Here is a 13,921-nt window from a genome sequence, read left to right as displayed (position 1 = left end):
AGATCACAAACTGATGTTCGTCACTGTAATTCCCTATCTTTACTGACACTGGTTCGGTCAGGGGATTCGTCATCCTTTTGTTCGCGACTCCTACCACCTGAACCATCTCTCCTGATATTGGCAGACCTGGGACTACCGCAGATCTCAACGTGGATCGACCAAAAAGGTTGTAGGACATCCAGCTATTTCAGCCTCTACGTATGGTCCTCTCTGATCTACTTCCAAGGCTGCTCCTAGAGTACAGTCTTCCTCCCTATTCACCCGCTGCCCTGTAAGTGGATCTACGTAGTAGCATTCCTCTCCTCCTACAAACAATGGCATCTGTCTGTAGGTTTTCCCTCCATTTGAAATGCGAGGTGGTTGAGGAAACGGGGCTCGAGGAGTTTGAGTCCCCCCTTTGACAAACTTGCCTTTCGGGACTGTGGCTCCCTTAACCACGTTGTTCTGAACCTCTTCCTCCTCCTGTTCCAATTCCCCTGTCTCAACATTGTAAGGACACTCGCGTCGCCAGTGTCCCACCTCGTTACACTGATGGCATCTCGTCGTCTTTTTCAGTGTCGCGATATCCATTCTCGGTCTCGGTCTTTCTTCCTCATCTCTGCTCTGATTGTTCTGTTTCTTTGCTTGCGTTCCGGTTCCCTGTTGCCGCTGTCCACCCTTTCCAGCAGCTTGCATTTGCACTAGCATTAACTTTTCCTTGAGCTTCTTTGCCTTAGAATCTATCTCGTCGCTACAGTACCTTGCATACCTCAGAATTTCATCTAAAGGTTTGTTCTGCCAACAGATCAGATGCTGTTGGATCATTAGGCATATGTCTGGTCTCAATCCGAGAACAAACTTCGATACAAACTGTCCTATGTCCTTAGGATCCATTACATCTAACCCGCTGTACTGCTTGAATGCTTTCAGCAATCTCTCATAGAATTCATGAACTGTCTCTTTCGGTTCCTGAGTAGTTCGATCTATCTTAACCCAGTCTATGTCTTGTACCGGCACTTTCTCTTTTAGCCATGTTATTACTCTCTCGTATTTTTCCATGACTCTAACTGATGGACCATTCGTCCGAGTATCTCTCGGTGGCTCACAAGTAGGCCATTCAACACTAAGCTTGCACGCCGTCCACAAGTCTCCGGGTACTACGATATCGAACAGTGTGTTCAAATCGATCCATAGTACCTTCGAGATCTTCACGAATCTTTCTACCTGTTTGTACCACTCGACGGGATTATCTCTAAGCTTTGGGAAGGAATTGGTAAATGCCGCCAAATCCCCCCTACTCCAGGGCACGTGAACGTAGCTTCCATTCGCGATTTCTCGCAAAGGGAAGGCTTCCATTCGCATTAAATCTGCGTCCTGGGACTTCCCAAGTGCACTCCGTCTAACAGAGCCCTTCTTGGACCACCTTTCCTCCCATCTATCCAGATCTTTCCATATTCTGATACTTACGATTAATTCCCTTATGTGTACCTTCAGCGCGATCGTTCTACGCTCATCCAGATCCCGATCCGTGCAAGTTAGCCTATGGTTACTCTGTAAAGCCTTAGTTCTTGACAGGTCTACCATATACCTGTTTGCCAAATTAGATAAATTTTCATGAGCTGACCTTGCTCTTCGAGTAATATCCTTAGATAAGAACAATATTTCATCTGGTGTATACAACTCTAATCTCTCGATCGCTACCGTGCCATCAATTATTTCATCCAAGTCTGACTTCAAACTCATTACGTCGAGACGTTTTGCCTTTATTTCAGCTTTCAGTACCTCAGTCCTAGGTTGTTCTCTCATATCCCTCTCACCTCCACTATGCGCCCTACGCCTGAGCACAGGTGAGTTATGAGGAGTCTTCCTTCCGTCTCTTTGTTCCCACCTTTCTAGATCCCAAGCCTTTCCATCTTCACGTGGGGTATGGTGGAATAATGCTCCGTCCCCCAACCCTACATTCCGTCTTTTCGGCTCGGTTTCTCCAGGTACGAGATAGGATCCACCGTTCTGTTCTAACCCACTGTAACTCGCTTGTTGTCTGGTGTCGCTTAATAAACGATAAGGTCCTTCACGGCCCTCCATGTTCCCGTGATCTCTTTCGTGATCACCGGATGAATGGCGAGACGTTTCGCGACTCCCTATGTTCTCCTGACTCCGTCCACTATCGCCGGATGCATGTCGAGACGCTTCACGACTCTCCATGTTTCCGTGATTCCAGTGTCTCACGTCCTCACCTGGGGCATGGTGTGTGCACCTAAAAGTATTCCGGTACTCCTGTGTCCTGCGTTCCCCTTCACTGAAGGTGACGCGAGGCACTTCGCCACACCCTGCACTCCTGTCGTCGCACATTTGCCTATTGCCGCTAATGGTAGGACAAGTATCTCTTCTGCTTTCTTGACTCCCTCTCTCCCACTCGGGGCTGCTTTCGCCAGCTCCACAATGAGAGAGAGTCCTGTTATCCTGTTCTCTCCACTCAGGTCCCGTTTCTAAACTTCTATTCCGAGCCTCTTCGGCAGTGTCCCAATCTTTCAAATACTCTCTTAACTCCTTAAAAGACTTCGGTTTAGGACCCCTCAAATCCATTGGCCCTCTTTGACCTCCCTGTTCTATCCTGGGACCCGTTGCAGAATCTAATGGGGTACTCCGACTCATCGGTGCTAGTATTTGCCTTTGGGGATTCATTGTGGCATTCCTATTCTCCACTTCTGCTCTTTCACTGTCCCATCGTGCCTGTTCCTCCTGCTGGACCCCTTCTGGGTTGTAGATTGACACAATAGGGCCTATGGTAACCGGAACCTGCAAAGCGTCCGGCATTTGGTACGACCTTGCACATCGCGCCTCTGGCACCTTCTGGACCACAAATCTTCCCACTACTCTCTGTTCAGAACTAGTTTGGGGTATTTCCTCAGTCCTGTTAACGTCCCACTCTGTTACTGGGATCGATTTATATTCCCCCCACCTAGCTCCGTCCTCTTGCGGTAATATGGGACTCGCAAGTTCCCCGCTGTATGGAGGTGGTCTATCTGTTAATAACCTATCTATCAGATCCTCCTCCAACTCGCTTTCCTCATCTTCCTGTTCTAGAGGTTTCCTTTCTCCCGTGGCCTCTATCATGGTGAACAGTTTATCTGCTTCTATCTTTTGTACTCTCCACTTCTTAGCTTCTTCATCCCATTTGGCATCCTGTACTGCCTTTACTGATCGTCTCACTCTCTCTTGGCGCCTCTTTACACTCCTTTCGTGTGCTGTTCTAAACCACGCACCAAGGGCTTCAAATTGTGTTGGCCTCGGTAGAGGTCTCGTTGAAAGCATCGTCGCTTTCAGTTGGTTCAACACGTCTAGTTTAAACGTTCCGAATCTTGGAAACGCCAGTTCCTTTTCTCCTTCAGTTAGCCTGTGCCACTCGGAGATCCATAATATCGAATGTAAGCCTACATTTTCTGCCATATGAAAAGCTGGTGTGCCTTCTGGTGGAGCTTCTTCTCCTGCATATAAATTCCTCCTTTTTCTCTTAAAGATTTTTCCTAAACCCTTGAAACACTTCATTTTGATAACGTACGATGTTCCTTACTAATTCTCTTCCTTATTTACGTCTTGATGGTAACCACCAATCCCTGTGCGACTCTCGCTAATCAGCCTATCCCAGCGCGGTTCTACACCAACCGACCAATCTCAGCGCGGCTCTATGCTGACGTCACTTGTCCCCTCTGCAGCAGTTCCCCTCCTTTCTCAGCTCGGCTCGCGGTCTTGCATGCGTTTCATTCATACACTGAAAAATGACTACTTCCGTCCAAGCGATCACTTTTCTCTGACTGTACGGCCACAGTCTAACTGTAATTGCTACCTCAACTGGCACAGTGTCTTTCCTCTTACGGTCGAACACTTGCCTCAACTGATAGGTTACTTACACACAGTAAACGTACGACCAGCGTCCGTTACTCATACACTCACTCATACGCTCCCCCTATCATCGGTCTGTCCGGAAATCAATGGTACCTCATGACCCCCTTTCAATGGTAGACAAATTACTCTGGGTGTTCGATACACCCGAACCACTTAAGTCCTCTGGACATAAGATTTCATCCGGTTGCGCGCGCTCACAACCTTCCCTCAATCACACTACAGGCATTCAACTCCGCTTGACATTACAACACAGGAACAACACAAAACACCACAATCTTACAACGCATGACCCTTATACTCACTCTCGACCGACTCTGCTGCTTTTCTCTCGACGCACCGTCAGCACTGTCTTCGGCTGCGATTCTTCTTCTGGTCGACGATGACTAGGGACCTTGGGGTAAACTAACCTGGCCTAGGTCGTCTTCCTCAAGAAGATAACCATCCTCTGCTACCAACTGCGGGGAATGAGATTTTTGATATCAATTTATGATCAATTTAATAACTTATCTCATTCGTCAATTTTTGGACCGATAGTATCTGTCATTGAGTAAAAGACAACCCCCGCATAGATTAGACAAACCCCATTAACTGACGCCACTCTGAAGAACCACTTACAACTGATAAAGTTTAAAAGTTTTATATAAAGTTAATTTGAATGCAAATACAATCCTCATAGGATAAATCTCAAAGTATATAAGATACAAAATCAGTTACAATATCAGCAATTAAAGCTTCGATGTGAAGTGGCTCCTTCTGCGTCATCTGCAGTAAGATAAAATAATCAAATTAAAACTGTCCCTACTCTATGCTATGTGACATCCCTACTTCGCAAGTTTCTTCCCTAAAAAGGTGTCAGCAGTTTGACTTCCAAAGAAGTTCAAACTCTCTTAGCCTCTAAAGGAATTCTTCAATTTCAGAAGCAGTACCCTCTCTGCCTACCCATCCGCTCTCTAAGGGTCCTCGGCCTACTGCTCCCTTGCGCTCTGATCTCTCAGCGCATCTGCTCAAGGCATCTACCCTTGCCTTCGCTCTGAGCAATTCGCCTCGCTGTTCCTAATCTCCAATTGCCAATTGCTACCTCCTCCCCGGGGTGCTGTCCCTAAAATACACAATCACAGTGTGGGTGAAACGCCCCTTGACGCCCACCACGGACTTTCCCCGATGATGTCAACTTCTGGCTTCTTCCATTGGTCCACTTCCTTGCGTCGTTCGTTAAGTTGACCCTTCTCCTTAGATGTCATCTTCATCATCTGGTTGGATACCTCCATTGACACTTTCAGCGCAAAAGTCAAATGACCTTAGACAAGACTTTAACTCTATGTCGCTTAACTTGACCCTTCTAGGTCCTGTGAATGGTCTTGTCAAAACATAGTTCAAATTCTAAGTGTCTCTCCTCACGTACGAGCAATAAGTTCCGTCCGGCATTGTCACCTTAAATCTAACAAGTGCTAGACTTCTTGGCTCTCACGTCCACATCAAGCTATTTACGACTTTTACAAGCCCACTAAATTACATACATTTGACTATGGTCCTGCAAACTCTTGGTCAGTCAGGTTACAATCACAAATGACCTAAACTCTTCCAGCATTCCTACAAACTACCTCCTACATAGTGTAACCTTTGGCATACATTTATATATTCGTACTTTAGCAAAGTCTTGGTTATACTTGAATACATTTTACATAGAATATAAACTACGTAGAGTATAACTTTTATATTCTCACTGGTTACATCGTTATATAAGTTCCCTGCACATTTCTCCCCGTTACATTTCTCGCCGTTTCTCCATTTAAAGCTACACACGTACACGAATTCCACTGTGCACATTCTACATTTCGTAAGCATTATGTATACGGCCTTCTAAATCTAATGCATGTTAACGTGTAAATACATTTACATTTCCTATACCATGTTATCACTTTAGTTGACTTTATGCTATAGTCGTCAACTTCACATTACGATATGCATTTCATTCCTACGGTTATAATATATGCGTCTAAATATGGCTATGATATACTTTCAGTTCAAATTGCGCTCTCTCAGTTAGATAGCCCATACATTTTTTTAATTTACACCTATTTTACCACATCTATAGATAACCTCGTAAGCCGTATAAACAATATCTTGCCAAAGCCAATGGCCACACCATAATGTGGCCACAACAGCAGGAAGCCGCAAAGCAGCGGAAACGCAATCATCACACTCCAAAAACCATTATCAAAACATATTCTGTATATTTTACAATTAGAACAAAAAAATACAAAAGTGCAAAAAAGAGCTAGTGCCTTTTTCAGTCCAGTCACTAGTGCCTAGCCTGATGTGTTGCATTGCTCAGCTGCCTTTACCAAAGGGGCGTTATGGCATCCATTTTGAAACACCTCCATACAGGTGCCTGGTCAGTTTATACCATCCACCTGGATTGTGTTTCTCCACTGAAACACAAAAACCAGGCACGGACTCGATCAACTGAAATGAAGGATGCAAATTCAAATACCTATATGCTAGCAGCCTCGTCAGTATCCATTACAAATTACAGGTAAAACCATAATGTATTTTATTTGTAAAGTACGTAAATTGCAATTCCATTTTTTTCCGACCTCCTTCATCCAGGAAACTTGTCTACACTTTCAAGGGAGCCATCCAAGGCAGAGAAATGAAGTAGCTCTATTTACCCAGTCCTACCCCCAACAAGAAGCGCTTAAGAATGTGGCTTTGTTTCATGTCCACTTGGGTTTTGAGAGGTACTGCAGCATTGTTCATCAGATGGGACATTCTAGAAGGTAAAAAATTACAATGAGAGGGACAGATAGAGCTCTTTGATAACGAGGTCCAGCGTACAGGCCCAGGAATATGTAAAGAAAGAGAGGTACGCAGTTCCCCAAGTGTGACTGAAATAAGGGGAGCCAGGTGCATACGTAGGAAAGAAACACAAGAAAGAGGGAGGGGGGAATCCTCACTTTCGGGACTAAAACCCTCAAACACCCAGCAAGCTAGGTGTCATGCTTCATCATCTGGGTTTTGCTCCTCGTCAAACTGGCGGTGCAATGTCTGACAGGCACCCAGATGGGGCTCTTTAACGGAGATCTACTGTCCCTGCCTGTTGGTGCATGTGGGTTTGAGGGCCCTAGTGGGGGGTGTGTAGATGTGAAGAAGTGGTGGTGATTGAAAAAGGTTAGGTAGTCCACTGTGTGTTTTTAATGGTGTGGCTATCTACCTTAATAAAAACATTATAGAAGGTTACATGATGTCAAATTGGGTTTTGAAAGGTACTGCAGCATCGTTCATCAGCTGGGACATTCTAGAATGTTGCATGATGTCAGCTTGGGGTTTGAGAGGTACTGCAGCCATGGGCGTCCGCAGGGGGGGGCAAGAGGGGGCACTTGCCCTTCCCCCTGGATCACCAGCAAGTCCAGTGTGGGCCTAGTCAGGGTCGGCCCAAGTCCATCATGCTTCTGAAATGGTGCCATTGTTCCAGGTGGCAGCCCCCTCCATTGGGTGGGAAGGGTGCAAGGGGGTGGCCGAGAAGGGTGCAAGGTAGAGAGGAGAAGGGTGCAAGGCAGAGAGGAGAAGGGTGCAAGGCGAAGAGGAGAAGGGTGAAAGGCTGAGGGGAGAAGGGTGCAAGGTAGAGAAGGGAGCAAGGCGGATGGGGAGAAGGGTGCAAGGCCGAAGGGAGAAGGGTGCAAGGCAGAGGGGAGAAGGGTGCAAAGCAGAGAGGAGAAGGGTGCACGGCCATGGGCGTCCGCAGGGGGGGCAAGAGGGGGCACTTGCCCCCCCTGGATCGCCAGTGCATCCTGTGTGGGCCTAGTCAGGGTCGGCCGTAGTCCATCTTGCTTCTGAAATGGTGCCATTGTTCCAGGTGGCATCCCCCTCCATTGAGTGGGAAGGGTGCACGGGGGTGCCCGAGATGGGTGCAAGGCAGAGGGTAGAAGGGTGCAAGGCAGAGAGGAGAAGGGTACAAGGTAGAGAGGAGAAGGGTGCAAGGCAGAGAGGAGAAGGTTGCAAAGCGAAGGGGAGAAGGGTGCAAGGCTGAGGGGAGAAGGGTGCAAGGCGGAGGGGAGAAGGGTACAAGGCAGAGGGGAGAAGGGTGCAAGGCAGAGAGGAGAAGGGTGCAAGGCGGAGGGGAGAAGGGTACAAGGCAGAGAGGAGAAGGGTGTAAGGTAGAGAAGGGTGCAAGTCGGAGGGGGAGAAGGGTGCAACGGGGAGGGGTAGAAGGGTGCAAGGCAGAGAGGAGAAGGGTGCAAGGCAGAGAGGAGAAGGGTGCAAGGCAGAGGGGAGAAGGTTGCAAGGCGGAGGGGAGAAGGGTACAAGGCAGAGGGGAGAAGGGTGCAAGGTAGAGAAGGGCGCTAGGCGGAGGGGAGAAGGGTGCAAGGCAGAGGGGAGAATGGTGCTACGGGGAGGGGGAGAAGGGTGCACGGCAGAGGGCGAAGGGTGCAAGGCAGAGGGGAAAAGGATGCAAGGCAGAGGGGAGAAGGGTGCAAGGCAGAGGGGAGAAGGGTACAAGGCAGAGGGGAAAAGGGTGCAGGGTAGAGAAGGGCGCAAGGCGGAGGGGAGAAGGGTGCAAGGCAGAGGGGATAATGGTGCTACGGGGAGGGGGAGAAGGGTGCAAGGCAGAGGGGCGAAGGGTGCAAGACAGAGGGGAAAAGGATGCAAGGTAGAGGGGAGAAGGGTGCAAGGCAGATGGGAGAAGGGTACAAGTCAGAGGGGAGAAGGGTGCAAGGCAGTGGGGAGAATAGTGCAAGGCAGAGGGGAGAATGGTGCAAGGCAGAGGGGAGAAGGGTGCAAGGTAGAAAAGGGTGCAAGGCGGAGGTGGAGTAACTGGAAGCCAAAAACGAAACGGACCCATTCAGGTTGGATTAAACGCTTATTTTATTCTGTGCACCCTCTTGTCCGCCATGACGTGTTTCGGGCCCTGGAGCCCTTGATCACATGACATGGTCGAATTTCACCCCGTGATTGGTAGTACAGGAATGGTCACATGTCTCCAAGCCTATAGAAATAAACAAAATACTTCAGCCTAATCCGGACTGTTTGACAAAAAACATTTTTCTCTGCCATGTACTCGTTTTTACATAATTATTACCTCATTGTATTTGTATTCCACAGAGATGTGCAAAAATCCGCAATAAATATAATAAATATTTAAAATAAATACATAAATATGTGCAAATTTGCAATGACAGTTACCCAATTTCTATGCACCAATGATTATTCACATTATTAGTCAAGTATATACACATTCCCTATTGAACTATTATACAAGTAAGTTTGTCATACAAAGGGAAACTCCTGTGCAAAGTTGGCAAACATAAAGTGCATAATGCCTATTTGGACTTATTTTGCTGTACAGTGACAGTTTCAATATTTATATACACCAACAATTATTTACATTATTTGACACGTATATACACATTCCCTTTGATCTATTATATGGATAATTTTGTCAAACAAAGGGAAATTTCCATGCAAAATAGGCATAGTAAAGTGCATATTGCTTAACTGACCGGATTTTCCTGTGGATTCTGATACTCTATGAGGGTTTGAGTAATACTGCCCAAGTGGGCATTCTCATTAAAGTTCCGGACCACTGCTACTATACTGCTTGGACTTTTTTGTGTTATCCCTGCACCACAAAAAGAAATAGTGTGATTTTCCCTTGGTTTCGTTTTTAAATTACTACTGTTTAAAACCTGGCAGTACTAGATGGTATAGTATGTTTTGACGACTTTATGCCCCTGATCCACTTATAGGGCTGCTGCATCTAATGACTGATTCATATAACCTGCTTATGATATTATTCCAGATGTAGGCAGGTATATAAATCTTCAGTCGCATTGAGGCCATACGGTGTCTTGGTGTCGAGCTCCAGGATGTAGCGGGTTTCTAATACTCGTAATCGTGCTTCTCTATACCCCCTCTTCGTAGAGGCTGTACCATGTCTATTGCATAATATTTCAGGCAGTTTACATCCCCCTTGTGGCATAGATTAACATGCCTCGCCACAGGGTAGGCCTCATCTTTATTGGTAACTGCCCTCATATGCTGCAATATGCGCTTGTGGACTTGTAGCTTAGTGCTTCCAACGTAGCACAGTCCACAAACACATTCCAATACATAGATAACGTAATCTGATTTACAAGTTATCTTCTTGGTAATGGGGATCTCTGTCTCACTAAATGGAGAACTATATGTTGTTTTGTTCTTCCCTATGGTGCATGCCTTGCACACTGCACATTTTAGGAAACCCTTGCTTTTACCTAGCCAGTTGTCACGAGTTGATACCTCTTGGCTACTCTTGACTAGCATGTCATTCATGGACCGAGCACGGCTGTATGTAATTGCAGGGAAGGTTGCCATCGTTTTTCCAATCACAGGGTCCCCTGTGATTATATGCCAGTTTTTCTTGACAATATTTTGTATTTGTCTGTGCTGGCAGCTGTATCCCAGAATAAGTCTTGGTTGACACCCTGCATTGTTTGCCATTATGTGTTCTGTCCCCGCATCTGCTGACGCCGATGGGGACATTGCCGCTTTATTGGCCCTTTCCATTGCTTTTGACACCACACTTTCTGTATAGCCTCTCTGTAAGAATCTTGCTTTACTCTCATTTTGTGCTGATAGACAGGCCGCATCTGTGCTACAGATTCTTCTAATCCTTAGCATCTCCCCATAGGGGATGCTTCGGATTAGGTGGTTGGGGTGCTGGCTAGAGGCATGGAGGATTGTGTTGCCTGCAGTTTTTTTGCGATGTAATTTAGTCTGCAGTCTCCCTTCTTCCACATAAACCTCTACATCTAAAAAATTTACTTTATTTTCACTTATAGTGCCTATGAAGTTTAAATTCAATTCATTCTTGTTGATGTCACTAATGAATTGTTCAGCTTCACTCGCTGTCCCCTTCCAAATTATAAACAAATCGTCTATAAATCTGTACCAAGCTACCACTTTGCTAGACATGATCTCACTCAGGCCCGGACTGGCAATGCCGGGCACCGGGCAATCCCCCGGTCGGCTGGACGGGGTGGGGGCCGGTTTGGTGACAGGGGGCCGGTTTTGTGTTGCTGGGGCCGATTTGGAGCCTGAGACGTCACCGAGCAAACAACATGCAGCTGCTGGAGTTGCACACACCGTCCGGGACCGTTTCCGAAATGTCACTCCCCCGATTTTATTTTATTCATAAAAAATGCACCTGTGACCTCTGACCTGGGTTGGGTGGGTGCACCGTGATGCGCGGCGCGCAGTGACGTCTACTCTCAGTCTGCGCGCCGCGCTACAGTCAATCACCTTTAGGGTGGAGTCTGGAGACAGCGCAAGCGCATTGGGGGTAGCACTGCGCATTACAGACAGGCTGGCATGGAGCGTAGTGCCTGTCCCCGTGTCTGCCGCCCGGCGCCCGCAGCCGAAGGTGAGTGAGAGGCCGTCGGCGTCCCCTGCATCCTGCATGAGTTTCCTGGGGGGCGGGGGGGGGGGGGGGGGGAGTTAGGCTGAGCGTGATAATTGAGACCGGGCCCGGGCTGCAATTTAAAGCAAAAGCCATTAGGCCCGGGCCTACTCATGATGATCGGCAATATGAGCAGCGCTGGGTAAAGGAGCAGGTTGTGATTGTACATAATGAAGGTCCGATCTGTGAACTCGGTACCAGTCCAGATCCCAGTCTTTCAAAAATGCTGGGGCGCTTTACTTTTGGAAGGACAAGCAGCTTCCTAATGAATCGCGGAGGCCTCTCTGCCCCCTTCTCGGTCTCTTCTGTTCTCAGGTCGAGTATATAACATCTTAAAAAAGAAAGAACCCTCTCATCAAATTAATTGGACGGGTTTTTTTACTGTAACGTCTGGTGTCTCTCTATATATATTTAGGCACAACGGGAAGACACCTGCGCTCAAGGTCACACAGCATGCCTTTGAAAAACAGGACCCAAACAATCCCCAGGTGACTTCGAGCATGGGACACTGCATTGGTTCGATAGCTGCAGAGCCATGCAGTGCTCCCACCTCGTGTACTGGTGCACTACTCCTTGACCTCCCCCCCCCCCTAGACTGGGTATAGCATAGAGAGTTGTGTATTTAAATGTCATCCACAGAAGAAGCACAGTGTCAGCAGATTCAGCACCAACTAGAAAGGCAATCACCCCTCCTTCCCTTCACCTGATTGAGAACAGTAATAACTATTTATAAACTGTGCGCGTTACGAGACCTCAAAAAAGGCAATATACGTGACTGTCACATTAGAAGGTAGTTTCTACAACTAGACCCAGAGACCACTCTACGTTTTGCAGCACCACACTTAATGCACAAACCAAAGCACCCTCTCTCCTCACGACAACTCTTCAGCCACACTGCCCAAGACCCTTGTTTACTTAAGGTAGAGTTACCCGAATAATCCGTTTTATAGACCTTCCAGAATGCAACCTACATGCCAACTCTAGTGCGTAATGGTATGTTGTATCATCACACCGGCACCAGGATAGCGCATTTCAACCAGCTGTGTGAACCTGTAGTGCTTTCGGAGTATGTATAAGCATCTTCCAAGGTTCTGGGATTCTTATTGACTGGAGCCAGGTGGTTTGTTGTCACTGTGTTGGGGAAGATTTTTGGGTCCAGTAAAGAGAAGCGGAGAGTGTTTGTGTGTGTTTTTTCTTCAATAGCTTGTCCAAAGGAAACTGTTCTGTTGAGCGCAATCATTGGCTGATTGAATTGCTTTGATGAAATGCCAGGTAGGTGTTGTCTCCCTCCTACTCTTACCACTCCCTCTATTCCAAAATTAGTTTCTGGACATACTTGAAATGGGTGTGTCTCAACCACAAGACCATCCACACATGAAAAGGCAAACAATTAGCTAGAAAATGAATCTACTTTGTTAATAACTAAGGCGAACTCCCACATCAAAGCTACTCTCAGTGGGACCTCTCCTTCACACTACGTTACCCAATACTTGGAAGGCAGTGTCCCTGCACATTAGGAACATAACATACCGACATAATGAACACGAGCGACGGTGTTGGGCCCTTTCTGATGTTCATGCAATGAGGGCAAAATTAATGGTTTTGGGCCCTAGTCACCCACTTAGATTTAGATAAGCATTGTGATTGCGTTGTAGCGACACCTTCGGTTCTGGAGAAGGCACTGTGGTAGTGAGGGACGTGATTGCTTTATCATATATTGAGCCACCATTAAAGCACAAACACAACATGGAGCAGCAGCAGCGCCCAGACTGAACAAAGCTCCCTCTTGCTTCCACTTATGGCACTAACCTGACCCCCCTTTCTCTCTCCCATCGGGTCACTCTGCACATGGGACTCAGATTCCCTTCCTTACTTCCTGATCAGGCTCCACCGAGTATTTGTAAACGGAGCAACATTCTAGTCTTATTTAGGCATATGCAAGAGAGGTTATGTAGGGCGCGCATCCAGAACTGAGTTATGTAGGCGCTTTCAAACGCAATTATTAGGGAAAGGACGCGCACTCAAGTAGTTTAACTGTCTACTCCAGTTATTTACCCGGCTGCATTACTTGCGCCACCCAAATGTACCATTATTATGCACACTGCCTACATTGACAACTCGAGAGCAGCCAAAATCAAAAATAAAATACTGCCTGAGAATTACGACAATGATTATAACAGTCCACTTATTTCACCACAGCATTCATTTAAACAAAATGCATTTGAATGAGGGAAATTATTATATCTATCAAAAATGACAATGCCAGAGCAGAAACTCAGTGCCTTTACTATGAATTGAAGTCTTGTGTTCTATCAACTTCACTATGCATCAAATCTATATGGTAATCTCTGTGAAGCGCCTACAGGCACTTAAGTTCTGCAGTGAGCGCTATGGAGAGAGGTATCCATTAATATATAAACATTGAGTTAGGGGGTGGTACGAGGAAACAGATGAAAGAACTCCTCTGAGTTCAACAAACTTTTTCTGGATAGAATCAAGTAAGTGTGAAAGTGTGCAATGTTTTATGGAGGTGCTGGCTCGATGTGGAGGGCGTAGAACACCCACACTTCACTAAAATGAGGTAGAAGTGCGTTTTAA

The sequence above is a fragment of the Lissotriton vulgaris genome, chromosome 5 (assembly GCF_964263255.1).
Source record: "Lissotriton vulgaris chromosome 5, aLisVul1.2, whole genome shotgun sequence".
In the NCBI taxonomy this organism is placed as follows: domain Eukaryota; kingdom Metazoa; phylum Chordata; class Amphibia; order Caudata; family Salamandridae; genus Lissotriton; species Lissotriton vulgaris.
The sequence above is the reverse complement of the archived record's forward strand: the minus strand, read 5'-3'. Positions refer to the sequence as shown.